Raw genomic sequence first — 13836 nt, forward strand, 5'->3', positions numbered from 1 at the left:
AAGTAATACGGCTTTCAAGGGCATCACTGACGGACGAGGAACACACATTGGGTACAAAATGGACACAATTGCAAACAAATTAATGCAAAAAGATGATAACCAAGGCTTTTATGGTTGAATTTCCGGATAATGTTTGCGACGCGAAACATTTGATATTCATTTATACAAATATTATTGGGTATCAATACGTTGGCGATGCAAAAACAACTTTATTACGAGTCATTGATTGAAAACAACTGTTGAAAAATGGTAGCATCTGTGAGCTTGAACCAAATATATACTACAAAAAAATTCTTTCAAATACGATTCATTTAATATTCATTGAACTACGTATCGAAACAGGTGAATCGGTTCCCCTTTTCAGGGACCGAAAAACTCAATCTGACGTTACAGTTTATAAAATCTGGCGAATAAAGCAATGGAATCAAACTACACCAATCAAGCATCTGCCATTTATTGGGACACTATAGACAAATAAGTAGCGGCTTTATAGCCTTGGCAAGTGAAATGGGAAAATACTTCACAATAATCTACTTCCACAATAATCTTTTACGTTCAATCTCTTCTTACTGTACAGTATCAGCCAACGGATTAGAAATTTCAAATGCAATTGAAAATTAGCCGCAAAAAAATTTCACTGAAACCGAAATTTCTCACAACAAAGATACAGAGACTACTTGGTTGGCTTGCCAACGTTATTCGTAAGAAGACAATTTTGGAGTTAAAGCAACAGCTGAAGTTAACAGACTAAAAGGTTTGGTTAGACAGTCTGCTGAATGAGCTTTTTATTGAAAAATTGGCAGTAGAATTTTTTTTACATGCGATCGACATTTTTTGAGCGCAGACACCCTGCGAATTTCTTTTCGACGATCGATAGATGGCTTTTCTATAGTTTCCAACAATGCTGGAAAATCATTTGAAGTAAAAATTATGGAAGCTTATTTGTGAGAAAAATGACAATGAATGATGATATCGTTTATGCCATTGAAAAAACTTTGCTATAAAGTTCTGCGTCCTAACTTTATTCGGAAACTATAGCTAAAGCATTTTTGGTTTTCATTGGTTTGCAAAGTTGAAAACAGAAAGATGTATTAAGCAGGGAGCCTGTGAGACGTCTTGCCATTTGAACAAAAAAAAGCTTTCTTAGAAAGCGAACAACTCAGTCCTTTCAACTTTTGTATTTGAATCTGGAGCATATTTGTATTTACCGAACTGGACTCCCCGCTAATGACAGCCTCATTAATATAAGTGACGTAAAATGCTTGTACTTCAACGCAATGTCAGATTTAGCCTATATTGACAATGGATATGAAAAAAGTTTATCTGAATACCCTAAACTTTTTTCATGGTGTTTGAAAAAATCAAGAAAAATAATTCCAGCAGTTATTATCAAAGGAAAAAAGTCTTAGGTAAAAGGGATGATATATATTTTGGCGAGAAAATCAGAACTTATCACAGAATTTGAATCCTCGTGCTATCTTCAATTAAAAGTCAAATAAATCTTCATAACAAAAAAATCCAACCACGGAAGAAATTTTTCGATAATCTAAAGTAACCAAAAGCCACTCAGTTATCACTCCAACACAGGTCTAATCCGAATTTTGAGCAGAACAGTGAAGGAAATACAAGATGCTGACACAAGCACCGATAGATTGATCGCGAGAGCAAAGAGTATCGGTGATGAAAAAAGTGACCCAGACGACGTAATATTAGAAATATTTAAATATTTGTTAGTCATCACGGTGATATAAAGCACGCGGTAAGAAAACCGAAGAATTCACCATTTGACTCAATAAAACTAGAACTGAAATGATTGGATAAAGCAATACAAAAAGAGCTGCAATTATTCTGAAAAAAAATTTTGATTTCAAAAGTGTCTCCCTTAGTAACAGGAAAAGTGTTCTCAATAATGACAATGAAACTCAAGGAGTGAAGGTACCAAGTTTTTTTGTGTAAAATTTACAACAACCAACAAAAAAATTCACGTTCAGAAGTATTCGAAAATCTGGAGTGAACTTGATATAGCAGCCCACTTGCTTAAGAATACTCATGCAAAAAGAGTACTAGATGAGTTTTACAGTGAAGAGGAAGAAGACCAGCCTTATCGAAAACGAAAAAAACATCAGCAACAACAAAAAGATCCGAAAGGAAGATCTGAGACAAAAGAAAAAAATTCGAAGCCAAAAGTCGATGAGAACAAAACAAAAAGACGGACGGACACACGTGTAGGAAAAAAATGGGTTTTCTTTAGATGATTTGAGGAAACTTGACAACCTCTATCTAAAAGCTCGAGCTGTCTGAGAGTAATTTCAGAAAGAAGCACTAATTAGTTTTATTAATTTTCTGTGTCAGTGATTGCTCAATGTAATCAATGGCAATGTCCCGGTCAACAAGCAGTTACTTAAAAATCAAGAAGATTAATTCCAGAAGTTATTATCAAAGGAAAAAAGTCTGAAGAAAAAGGGATGATACATTTTGGCGAGAAAATCAGAACTTACCACAGAATTAGGATCCTCTTGCGATCTTCAATTGAACGTCAAATAGAGCTAGCTGAAGAATTTACTTTGATCCCTAAGAGAACCTTCATATCAAAAAAATCTAAACACGGAAAATTTTTTTGGATAAACCAATATATCAACAAAAAGCCACTAAGTTATCACTCCAACACAGGTATAATCCAAATCTTGAGCAGAGCAGTGAAAAGAATACAAGATGCTGATCCAAGCACTGATAGATTGATCACGAGAGCAAAGAGTACCGGTTGTGGAAAAAGGGAACCAGACGACGTAATATTAGAATTATTTGTTGGTCATGACAGTGAAATATAGCCTGTGGTAAAAAAAGCGGAAGGATTCACCAATCGACTCCACAATGCTAGAAATGAAATTATAGGATGAAAGCAATACAAAAATAGCTGCATTTATACTGAAAAATTTGATTTTAATAGTGTCTCCATTAATGAAGGGAACAATGCTCTCCATATTGACTATGAAACTCAAGGAGTGAAGGTACCAAGTTTTTTTGTGTAAAATTTACAACAAACAACAAAAAAAAATCACGTTCAGAAGTATTCCAAAATCTGGAGTGAACTTGATGTAGCAGCTCACTTGGTTTACAATCATCAAGCAAATAAAGTACTCGAATAGTTTTACAGTGAAGAGGAAGAAGACCAACCTTATCGAAAACAAAAAAAACCACATCAGCAACAACAAAAACAACCAAGAGGAAGATCTGAGGAAAAAGGAAAAAATTCGATGCCAAAAACTGATGAGAGCAAAAAAAGTCAGACAAACACACGTGTAGAAAAAACTAGGTCTTCTATAGAAGATGTGAAGAAACTTGACAACCTCTATCTAAAGGACCTGCGTCATTTTGAAACGAAAAAAGTTTGCAAAATTTGAGTAAATTAACGATGAAATAAGTTAAAAAGTATCTGGAAACGAAACTATTTTTGAACAAATATCGTTCACGTCGCCCCAGATTTCCAAGGATTAAAGTAATTGTTAACAACCTAAATGAGATCTGGTCTGTAGATCCAGCATTTGTTGATATATTTGCAAACTACAACCGTGGTGTAAAATATATTCTTGTTGCAGTTGACCGTCTGTAAAGATATCTCAGGGTGGAGTCACTGAAAACAAAATATGCTACAAAAACCGCAGAGGTTTTCAAAAAGATGATCAGACATGAGCAAACTAAAAAATTTTGGCTTGCTGATGGGACGGAGTTCCTCCTTGTTTTCAAAGCTCTCTGCAATAAATGCGGAATTCATTTATACAGTACGTTGAGTGAGAACTACTCTGCTTTTGGAAGAATTATAGGTTCCCTCAAAAAATATTATACAGATACTTAGAAAAGTGACATATTCATATCTAGTTAAATTGGATTCATTTGTTAAAACTATCAGTTCTAGAATTAATCGAACAATCAAACTCGCTCGGAACAAAGTCATAAAAAAGACGTTTTGCGGCTTTTACTGTTGATTGCAAACACAACCTTTTCGCAAAAACCAAAGATTTTTCTTTGTGATATTGTACGACTACAGAAAAAGGAGGAGACATTTGGAAAGAGTTACAAACAGTCTCGTACTGAGAAGATTTTTGAAATTTCATCTATCACAACATTGAACCCTCCAACGTATTCTCTTATCAATACCGACAAGTAATTTATTCAGGGTAAACTTTATCAAACCGAAATTCATTTAGTACGAGAATCTCCTCTGCAAAATGGCAAAAAAAGTTTCGAAGGTGAATTTACGGTACATGTAATCTCCTCCGCTTCGATGGAGATCTTCAACCAAAACACTTTGGCTTCATTCAGGAATTTTTCCAATAATGAAATATAACTGTCGGAGGACAGGAGAATAGATTGAAGTGAATTTATTTTTCTAGCTAAAATAGAACACATCACAATTGGGATCACAACTCCAGGAACTTTTGTTGCTGTGCCATTGTTGCAGTTGTTAGCTATTATTGAAAGAACTGTTGGTTCACCAAATCTTTCATTCAGAGAAATTAAAATTTCCGGTACATTTGAAATTGTTTTTGGAAAATACGAGGGAATTACGTTTCGAAGCGATGGAATTCAAAGTAATATGGCTTTTCAAAGCATCACTTGCGGACGAGGAACACACATTGGGTACAAAATGGACACAATTGCAAACAAATTAATGCAAAAAGATGATAACCAAGGCTTTTATGGTTGAATTTCCAGCTAATCTTTGAGACGCGAAACATTTGATTTTCATTTACATTATTGGGTATCAATACGTTGGCGATGCAAAGACAACTTTATTACGAGTCAGTGATTCAAAACAACGGTTGAAAAACGGTAGCATCTGCGAGCTTGAGCCAAATCACAGAAAAGTTTTTTCAATTTTGTACTACAAAAAAATTTTTTCAAATACGATTTAATTATTTTCCAATGAACTACGTACCGAAACAAATGAACCGTAAATCAATCCCCCATTTCAGGGACCGGTAAAGTCATTCTGACGCTACAGTTTAAAAAATTTGGCGAATAAAGCAATGGAATCATATAACACCAATCAAGCATCTGCTATTTTTCGGGACACAATAGACAAACAGGTAGCAGCTTTAGAGCCTTAGCAATAGAAATTGGACAAACCGCTCTATCTATGGAAGAAAAATTTATTATACAAGCAGCAAAACATTTTGGAAAAAACTTTTGTTAGAGAGCGTACTAGAGGTAATGAACGTTGTCAGTAAAAAAAATTGCCAAACAAGCGCTAAAAAACACGATATCAGATACAGTCAAAAAGTAAATAGGAGGCTCTTTGGCACAGCGAATGAGACAAAAACGAATGAATCGTACACGTTCCAAACGTTCAGGCTCAAAAGGTGAGAAAAAGGAGAAAAGAAAGAAATTCTTTGCCAAAGTCAAAGATGACCGGTAATATGATACCAACAGAGGCAACATATAGTTCCTTGATTTTATCTAAAAAACAAGCGCTTCTGGTAACTTTGATGGTAGCTTTTAAGGGTCAGTTTACAGTTCTAACGGAACCATGTCTAAGTTTGAGGTTGCTGGAGACAGAAATAAATCTATTGATCAGCATAAAATTTTCCTAGAAATCAAATGCAAGATAGTCCAGACTTCTGAAGCTGATTTGTGATATGACACTGGAGCCGCAATAGACGTAACCAAAACAGACGCTCCCTACTTCTGCAAAAAATTTCTGCATTCAATCTCGGCTGACTGTACAGTATCAGCCAATGGATTAGAAATTTCAAATGCAATTGAAAATTATGCGAACAAAAATTTCATTGAAACCGAAATTTATCACAACAAAGATACAGAAACTACTTGTTTTGCTTGCCAAGGTTATTCGTACGAAGACAATTCTGGAGCTATAGCAACAGCTGAAGTTCACAGACTAAAAGCTTTGGTTAGACAATCTGCTGAAATTGCTTTTTATTGAAAATTGGCAGTAGATTTTTTTTTACATGCGATCAACACCTTTTGAGTGCAGTCACCCTGCGAATTTCTTTCGTAGATCGATAGATGGTTTTGCTATATTTTCCAACGATGCTGGAAAATCATTTAAAGTAAAAATTTTAAGCTATTTTGTAAGTGAGAAAAATGACAAAATTTTCAATCGCATAGCCCAGTAATATTGAAACTTTTATAGTTGGTGAAAAAGCGAGCAATTTTCATCGATTCTGCTTAATGAGTTTCAAAAAATCATATTCCTACAAATTGATGGACGAAAAAAAATAAACAACCTCATTCAAGGATGTAAATTTTTAAAGTACAAGCTTCTGGTTGCATTTGCAGCTGACAACTGTCCTGTTAATCTGTCTCATAACAGCTTCAGTATAGTAAATGTATCAACTTCTCAATCAATTGGAACACATTGGGATCTATTCGTCGAAAAAATGTAGATCATGTTTTGTGGATCCCCTGGTTAAAAATCTAACTTCACTTAAACATTTTCACAATTTACTTGTTTCCTGTGCTGGTATTTTTCAAATTGAGTATGATTTGCTAATAAACCACACAATTCAAAGACCAAACTCAATACTGCGTGGTTTAATTTGCATTTATATTGATCATTACTTTTTTGGTAAGAAAAGGTAAAGATGAGTGATGTTGATTTGATACGTTTTGCGCTTCATATGATAATCTAACATTACTAACTTGTTTTGATGAAAAAATTTTGTTTTCCAAAAATCTGTTTTTCAAAAACTAAGCGTACACACAAAAAATCATATTCAATAAGTAATTTCCCTTAGCCACACACAAAGATATCCAATATTTGGCAGAAAGCACCACAATGAGGACAATGCAAAAAGTTTTCAGTTATCTCTAGAGTTTCAGCTGATAACCAGTCAGTTTCTAATTGATGATTCGATGTTTTCTCATCATTATCCAGTGATTTTAAAGCAAGAGTTCCATTTTGGCGGTGGTTTTTACTCATGGCTCAAATTCGGTGAGTTTTTTTTGCTCAAATTCTCAAATTCTCAAATTGCTCAAATTCTCAAATTCGGTGAGTTTTTTTGAACGGCGGTTGCTTCTCCTTTTGTCTGCGGCGCTGAACCATTGACTTCTACAGTTTGTTTGAGGTTTTCGAAAATCTCTCCAGTTGTCTCCACAGTGACGCCGTTTGAAGATAAACTTTGGAAAGTTGTGAACAAAAAAGGAACTGCATTGAGCTTATTTCGTTTGATTATTTCCGTTGAAACGTCAGAATGAGGACAATATAAAATGTTTTCAAGTATCTCTAGTGTGTCAGTTGATAACGAGTCAGTCTCTAATTGATGATTCGATGTTTTCTTAGCATTATCCAGTGATTTGTAAGAAAGTGTTCCTCTTTAATGGTTGTTTTTGCTCATGGCTACGGCATTGCTCAAATTTGGTGAGTTTTTTGAACGGCGGTTGCTTCTCCTTTTGTCTGCGGCGCTGAACCGTTGACTTCTACAGTTTGTTTCATGTTTTCAAAAAACTCTCCAGTTGTCTCCACAGTGATGCCGTTTGAAGATAAACTTTGGAAAGTTGTGTACAAAAAAGGAACTGCATTGAGCTTATTTCGTTTGATTATTTCCGTTGAAACGTCAGAATGAGGATAATATAAAATGTTTTCAAGTATCTCTAGTGTGTCAGTTGATAACGAGTCAGTCTCTAATTGATGATTCGATGTTTTCTTAGCATTATCCAGTGATTTGTAAGAAAGTGTTCCTCTTTAATGGTTGTTTTTGCTCATGGCTACGGCATTGCTCAAATTTGGTGAGTTTTTTGAACGGCGGTTGCTTCTCCTTTTGTCTGCGGCGCTGAACCGTTGACTTCTATAGTTTGTTTGAGGTTTTCGAAAATCTCTCCAGTTGTCTCCACAGTGATGCCATTTGAAGATAAACTTTGGAAAGTTGTGTACAAAAAAGGAACTGCATTGAGCTTATTTCGTTTGATTATTTCCGTTGAAACGTCAGAATGAGGATAATATAAAATGTTTTCAAGTATCTCTAGAGTTTCAGTTGACAAACGGTCAGTTTCTAATTGATGATTCGATGTTTTCTAAGCATTATCCAACAATTTGTAAGCAAGAGTTCCATTTTGGCGGTGGTTTTTACTCATGGCTCAAATTCGGTGAGTTTTTTTTGTTCAAATTCTCAAATTCTCAAATTGCTCAAATTCTCAAATTCGGTGAGTTTTTTTGAACGGCGGTTGCTCCTCCTTTTGTCTGCGGCGCTGAACCATTGACTTCTACAGTTTGTTTGAGGTTTTCGAAAATCTCTCCAGTTGTCTCCACAGTGACGCCGTTTGAAGATAAACTTTGGAAAGTTGTGAACAAAAAAGGAACTGCATTGAGCTTATTTCGTTTGATTATTTCCGTTGAAACGTCAGAATGAGGACAATATAAAATGTTTTCAAGTATCTCTAGTGTGTCAGTTGATAACGAGTCAGTCTCTAATTGATGATTCGATGTTTTCTTAGCATTATCCAGTGATTTGTAAGAAAGTGTTCCTCTTTAATGGTTGTTTTTGCTCATGGCTACGGCATTGCTCAAACTTGGTGAGTTTTTTGAACGGCGGTTGCTTCTCCTTTTGTCTGCGGCGCTGAACCGTTGACTTCTATAGTTTGTTTGAGGTTTTCGAAAATCTCTCCAGTTGTCTCCACAGTGATGCCATTTGAAGATAAACTTTGGAAAGTTGTGTACAAAAAAGGAACTGCATTGAGCTTATTTTGTTTGATTATTTCCGTTGAAACGTCAGAATGAGGATAATATAAAATGTTTTCAAGTATCTCTAGTGTGTCAGTTGATAACGAGTCAGTCTCTAATTGATGATTCGATGTTTTCTTAGCATTATCCAGTGATTTGTAAGAAAGTGTTCCTCTTTAATGGTTGTTTTTGCTCATGGCTACGGCATTGCTCAAACTTGGTGAGTTTTTTGAACGGCGGTTGCTTCTCCTTTTGTCTGCGGCGCTGAACCGTTGACTTCTATAGTTTGTTTGAGGTTTTCGAAAATCTCTCCAGTTGTCTCCACAGTGATGCCATTTGAAGATAAACTTTGGAAAGTTGTGTACAAAAAAGGAACTGCATTGAGCTTATTTCGTTTGATTATTTCCGTTGAAACGTCAGAATGAGGATAATATAAAATGTTTTCAAGTATCTCTAGAGTTTCAGTTGATAAACGGTCAGTTTCTAATTGATGATTCGATGTTTTCTTAGCATTATCCAACAATTTGTAAGCAAGAGTTCCTCTTTAATGGTTGTTTTTGCTCATGGCTACGGCATTGCTCAAATTTGGTGAATTTTTTTGAACGGCGGTTGCTTCTCCTTTTGTCTGCGGCGCTGAACCGTTGACTTCTACAGTTTGTTTCATGTTTTCAAAAAACTCTCCAGTTGTCTCCACAGTGATGCCGTTTGAAGATAAACTTTGGAAAGTTGTGTACAAAAAAGGAACTGCATTGAGCTTATTTCGTTTGATTATTTCCGTTGAAACGTCAGAATGAGGATAATATAAAATGTTTTCAAGTATCTCTAGTGTGTCAGTTGATAACGAGTCAGTCTCTAATTGATGATTCGATGTTTTCTTAGCATTATCCAGTGATTTGTAAGAAAGTGTTCCTCTTTAATGGTTGTTTTTGCTCATGGCTACGGCATTGCTCAAATTTGGTGAGTTTTTTGAACGGCGGTTGCTTCTCCTTTTGTCTGCGGCGCTGAACCGTTGACTTCTATAGTTTGTTTGAGGTTTTCGAAAATCTCTCCAGTTGTCTCCACAGTGATGCCATTTGAAGATAAACTTTGGAAAGTTGTGTACAAAAAAGGAACTGCATTGAGCTTATTTCTGTTGATTATTTCCGTTGAAACGTCAGAATGAGGATAATATAAAATGTTTTCAAGTATCTCTAGAGTTTCAGTTGATAAACGGTCAGTTTCTAATTGATGATTCGATGTTTTCTTAGCATTATCCAACAATTTGTAAGCAAGAGTTCCTCTTTAATGGTTGTTTTTGCTCATGGCTACGGCATTGCTCAAATTTGGTGAATTTTTTTGAACGGCGGTTGCTTCTCCTTTTGTCTGCGGCGCTGAACCGTTGACTTCTACAGTTTGTTTGATGTTTTCAAAAAACTCTCCAGTTGTCTCCACAGTGATGCCGTTTGAAGATAAACTTTGGAAAGTTGTGTACAAAAAAGGAACTGCATAAAGCTTATTTCTTTTCATTATTTCCGTTGAAACGTCAAAATTAGGACAATATAAAATGTTTTCAAGTACCTCTAGAGTTTCAGTTGATAGCCAGTCAGTTTCTAATTGATGATTCGATGTTTTCTCAGCATTATTCAGTGAATTGTGAGCAAGAGTTCCATTTTGGCGGTGATTTTTGCTCATGGCTACGGCATTGCCCATGTTTGGTGAGCGCTTCTGAACGGCGGTTGCTTCTCCTTTTTTCGGCGGCGCTGAACCGTTGTATTCTACAGTTTGTTTGAGTTTTTCGAAGACCTCTCCAGTTGTCTCCACAGTGATGCCGTTTGAAGATAAACTTTGGAAAGTTGTTTACAAAAAAGGAACTGCATAAAGCTTATTTCGTTTCATTATTTCCGTTGAAACGTCAGAGACTTCAAACAACACGTGATAAAAGATAGAGGGTAACAGTTTGCAAAAACTTTTCTTCAAAATGCATGCATAAAGCGTATTTCCCGGCAAACATTGAAGATAGTTTCTCTTCTGAAACAAAAATCTTGAAACTCTTTTGAAAATGTTTTAAGTAAGCAGTTGAGCGCTCATACATAGCTTCCACCATTTTGTCAACACGATTCTTTTATTCAAATGACTCTTGCTCGTCGTCTTTTTACGTCAGTTTTGTTTTTTTTTTTTGCTGGCGGTGATTTAGCTGTTTTATCATCATAATAAGAGTTGTTAGCGGCGGATCAAATGCTTGGAAATTTTTTCAAAAATTTTTCAAATTCTTCAGGTGTTAGTGTTATTCTTTGTTGAAATTCATAGTCAAGCACATCTTTTGTGAATAAGTTTAGAAAGATATAACTTCCAGTTTTTTCATAGGACTCAATTGTTGCTCTGACCAAACGTTTTTCACTTTTCGAAACGCCAAAATGAGCGTCTGCAAACTCGGCGTCTTCCTCAGCTGTAACTGGTAGTGTACAATTCTTTGCCCAACTTTTTGTAACAAACTGTTTTCCTTCCAAAATGAAAAACCACTGACCTTCTCGGGAAACAAATTTTGAAAACACACACACACACACATTGTTGAGCTAAAAATAGAATTCTGAAACAGATAAAAAATATTGTGTAAAAAAGCAGCGTTTAGCTATATGGTAGTTGCATATTTAGCTACATGTTTAGCTAACAGAAACAGTAATTGCAAACTGCTACTCGTCAAACACATTTATCTCTACAATATTTCCAACCAACAGCGAGATTGTCACTGCAATCCGTGTTGTACTCTAGCTTGAAAGAATGCCTGAAACCCATAGTTTCTCGTTTGTTGAATAGAAAAAACGACGTTATAAAACAGAATTACTTTTGGCATGGGATGTGTCAGTAGACTTTGTTGAGATGTAAAGCTATTAAAAAAAACTGTTAAACTTTCCTGAAAAGCTTCAATAGTATAGCAACAATTTAAAATCAACAAGTGCGCTTACAGAGATAATTGTGCATAGAGATAAATTGCTAGTTTGTTTGGACTTTGCGCACTTAAATATTTCTTCTATTTTGCAACTTTTGCAAGTCCAATAATTTTAAGAAAAAAAAATGAAATTGCTGTTTTACTTTTCATCCTTTGTTTAAAAATAACCTCTCAAAAACTAGAAAAATGTCTTATTATATCCTCACAGAAGACAAAAAGTCGTGGGAACAAACGGAACACTGCTGTATCAAACACAACATGAGAACTTTATAGTGGTTGTCCAGCTGGAGCGGTACAACGAGAAATTTGAATGAGACAACCTCAACCATTGCCTGCTCACGAAATTATTTGTTAATTTCCTGGCCAAATTACCCGAAATACTCACAACAGACACACACGGGGGGCGCAAATTGTACTTCTGGAGGCATTTTTTCATATTGTTTTCCATATAATATCCTTTGTCCCGGGCAATCTCTCCTCATACAATATTCTTGATCTACCGAGAACGTGCAAAAAGTGTTCTACAAAATTGACTGCGATACGGCACAATTCTTCGAAAATCAACTCGGTGTAGTAAAAGCTGGCGACAACTTGGCTAATCTCTGAAGTCTAGCACAATCGCCCGAATCACCTTTTCAGCCTACACGATTGACAACACCGGTGAGAGATGCTAGTCCCACAGTTGCATCATTTGAGAGCATTCCGTCACTTTTCTCAAAATTGTGGGACAAACAAATCAGCGATCAGCAAAGTGCAAGTGCTCTTTTAAACAACCTTTACGGGTAAAGTTTTGTGACACCCGTAGAAAACAGAAAAATGGAAGAGAGAGATTCAACTGCAGAATCTGAGAAAAATCGATTCTCAAATTCTCAAATTCGGTGAGTTTTTTTGAACGGCGGTTGCTTCTCCTTTTGTCTGCGGCGCTGAACCATTGACTTCTACAGTTTGTTTGAGGTTTTCGAAAATCTCTCCAGTTGTCTCCACAGTGACGCCGTTTGAAGATAAACTTTGGAAAGTTGTGAACAAAAAAGGAACTGCATTGAGCTTATTTCGTTTGATTATTTCCGTTGAAACGTCAGAATGAGGACAATATAAAATCTTTTCAAGTATCTCTAGTGTGTCAGTTGATAACGAGTCAGTCTCTAATTGATGATTCGATGTTTTCTTAGCATTATCCAGTGATTTGTAAGAAAGTGTTCCTCTTTAATGGTTGTTTTTGCTCATGGCTACGGCATTGCTCAAATTTGGTGAGTTTTTTGAACGGCGGTTGCTTCTCCTTTTGTCTGCGGCGCTGAACCGTTGACTTCTATAGTTTGTTTGAGGTTTTCGAAAATCTCTCCAGTGTTCTCCACAGTGATGCCATTTGAAGATAAACTTTGGAAAGTTGTGTACAAAAAAGGAACTGCATTGAGCTTATTTCGTTTGATTATTTCCGTTGAAACGTCAGAATGAGGATAATATAAAATGTTTTCAAGTATCTCTAGAGTTTCAGTTGATAAACGGTCAGTTTCTAATTGATGATTCGATGTTTTCTTAGCATTATCCAACAATTTGTAAGCAAGAGTTCCTCTTTAATGGTTGTTTTTGCTCATGGCTACGGCATTGCTCAAATTTGGTGAATTTTTTTGAACGGCGGTTGCTTCTCCTTTTGTCTGCGGCGCTGAACCGTTGACTTCTACAGTTTGTTTGATGTTTTCAAAAAACTCTCCAGTTGTCTCCACAGTGATGCCGTTTGAAGATCAACTTTGGAAAGTTGTGTACAAAAAAGGAACTGCATAAAGCTTATTTCTTTCCATTATTTCCGTTGAAACGTCAGAATTAGGACAATATAAAATGTTTTCAAGTATCTCTAGAGTTTCGGTTGATAGCCAGTCAGTTTCTAATTGATGATTCGATGTTTTCTCAGCATTATTCAGTGAATTGTGAGCAAGAGTTCCATTTTGGCGGTGATTTTTGCTCATGGCTACGGCATTGCCCATGTTTGGTGAGCGCTTCTGAACGGCGGTTGCTTCTCCTTTTTTCGGCGGCGCTGAACCGTTGTATTCTACAGTTTGTTTGAGTTTTTCGAAGACCTCTCCAGTTGTCTCCACAGTGATGCCGTTTGAAGATAAACTTTGGAAAGTTGTTTACAAAAAAGGAACTGCATAAAGCTTATTTCGTTTCATTATTTCCGTTGAAACGTCAGAGACTTCAAACAACACATGATAAAAGATAGAAGGTAAGAGTTTGCAAA

The sequence above is a fragment of the Convolutriloba macropyga genome, chromosome 5 (genome assembly GCF_964194025.1).
Source record: "Convolutriloba macropyga chromosome 5, txConMacr16.3, whole genome shotgun sequence".
In the NCBI taxonomy this organism is placed as follows: Eukaryota; Metazoa; Xenacoelomorpha; order Acoela; family Convolutidae; genus Convolutriloba; species Convolutriloba macropyga.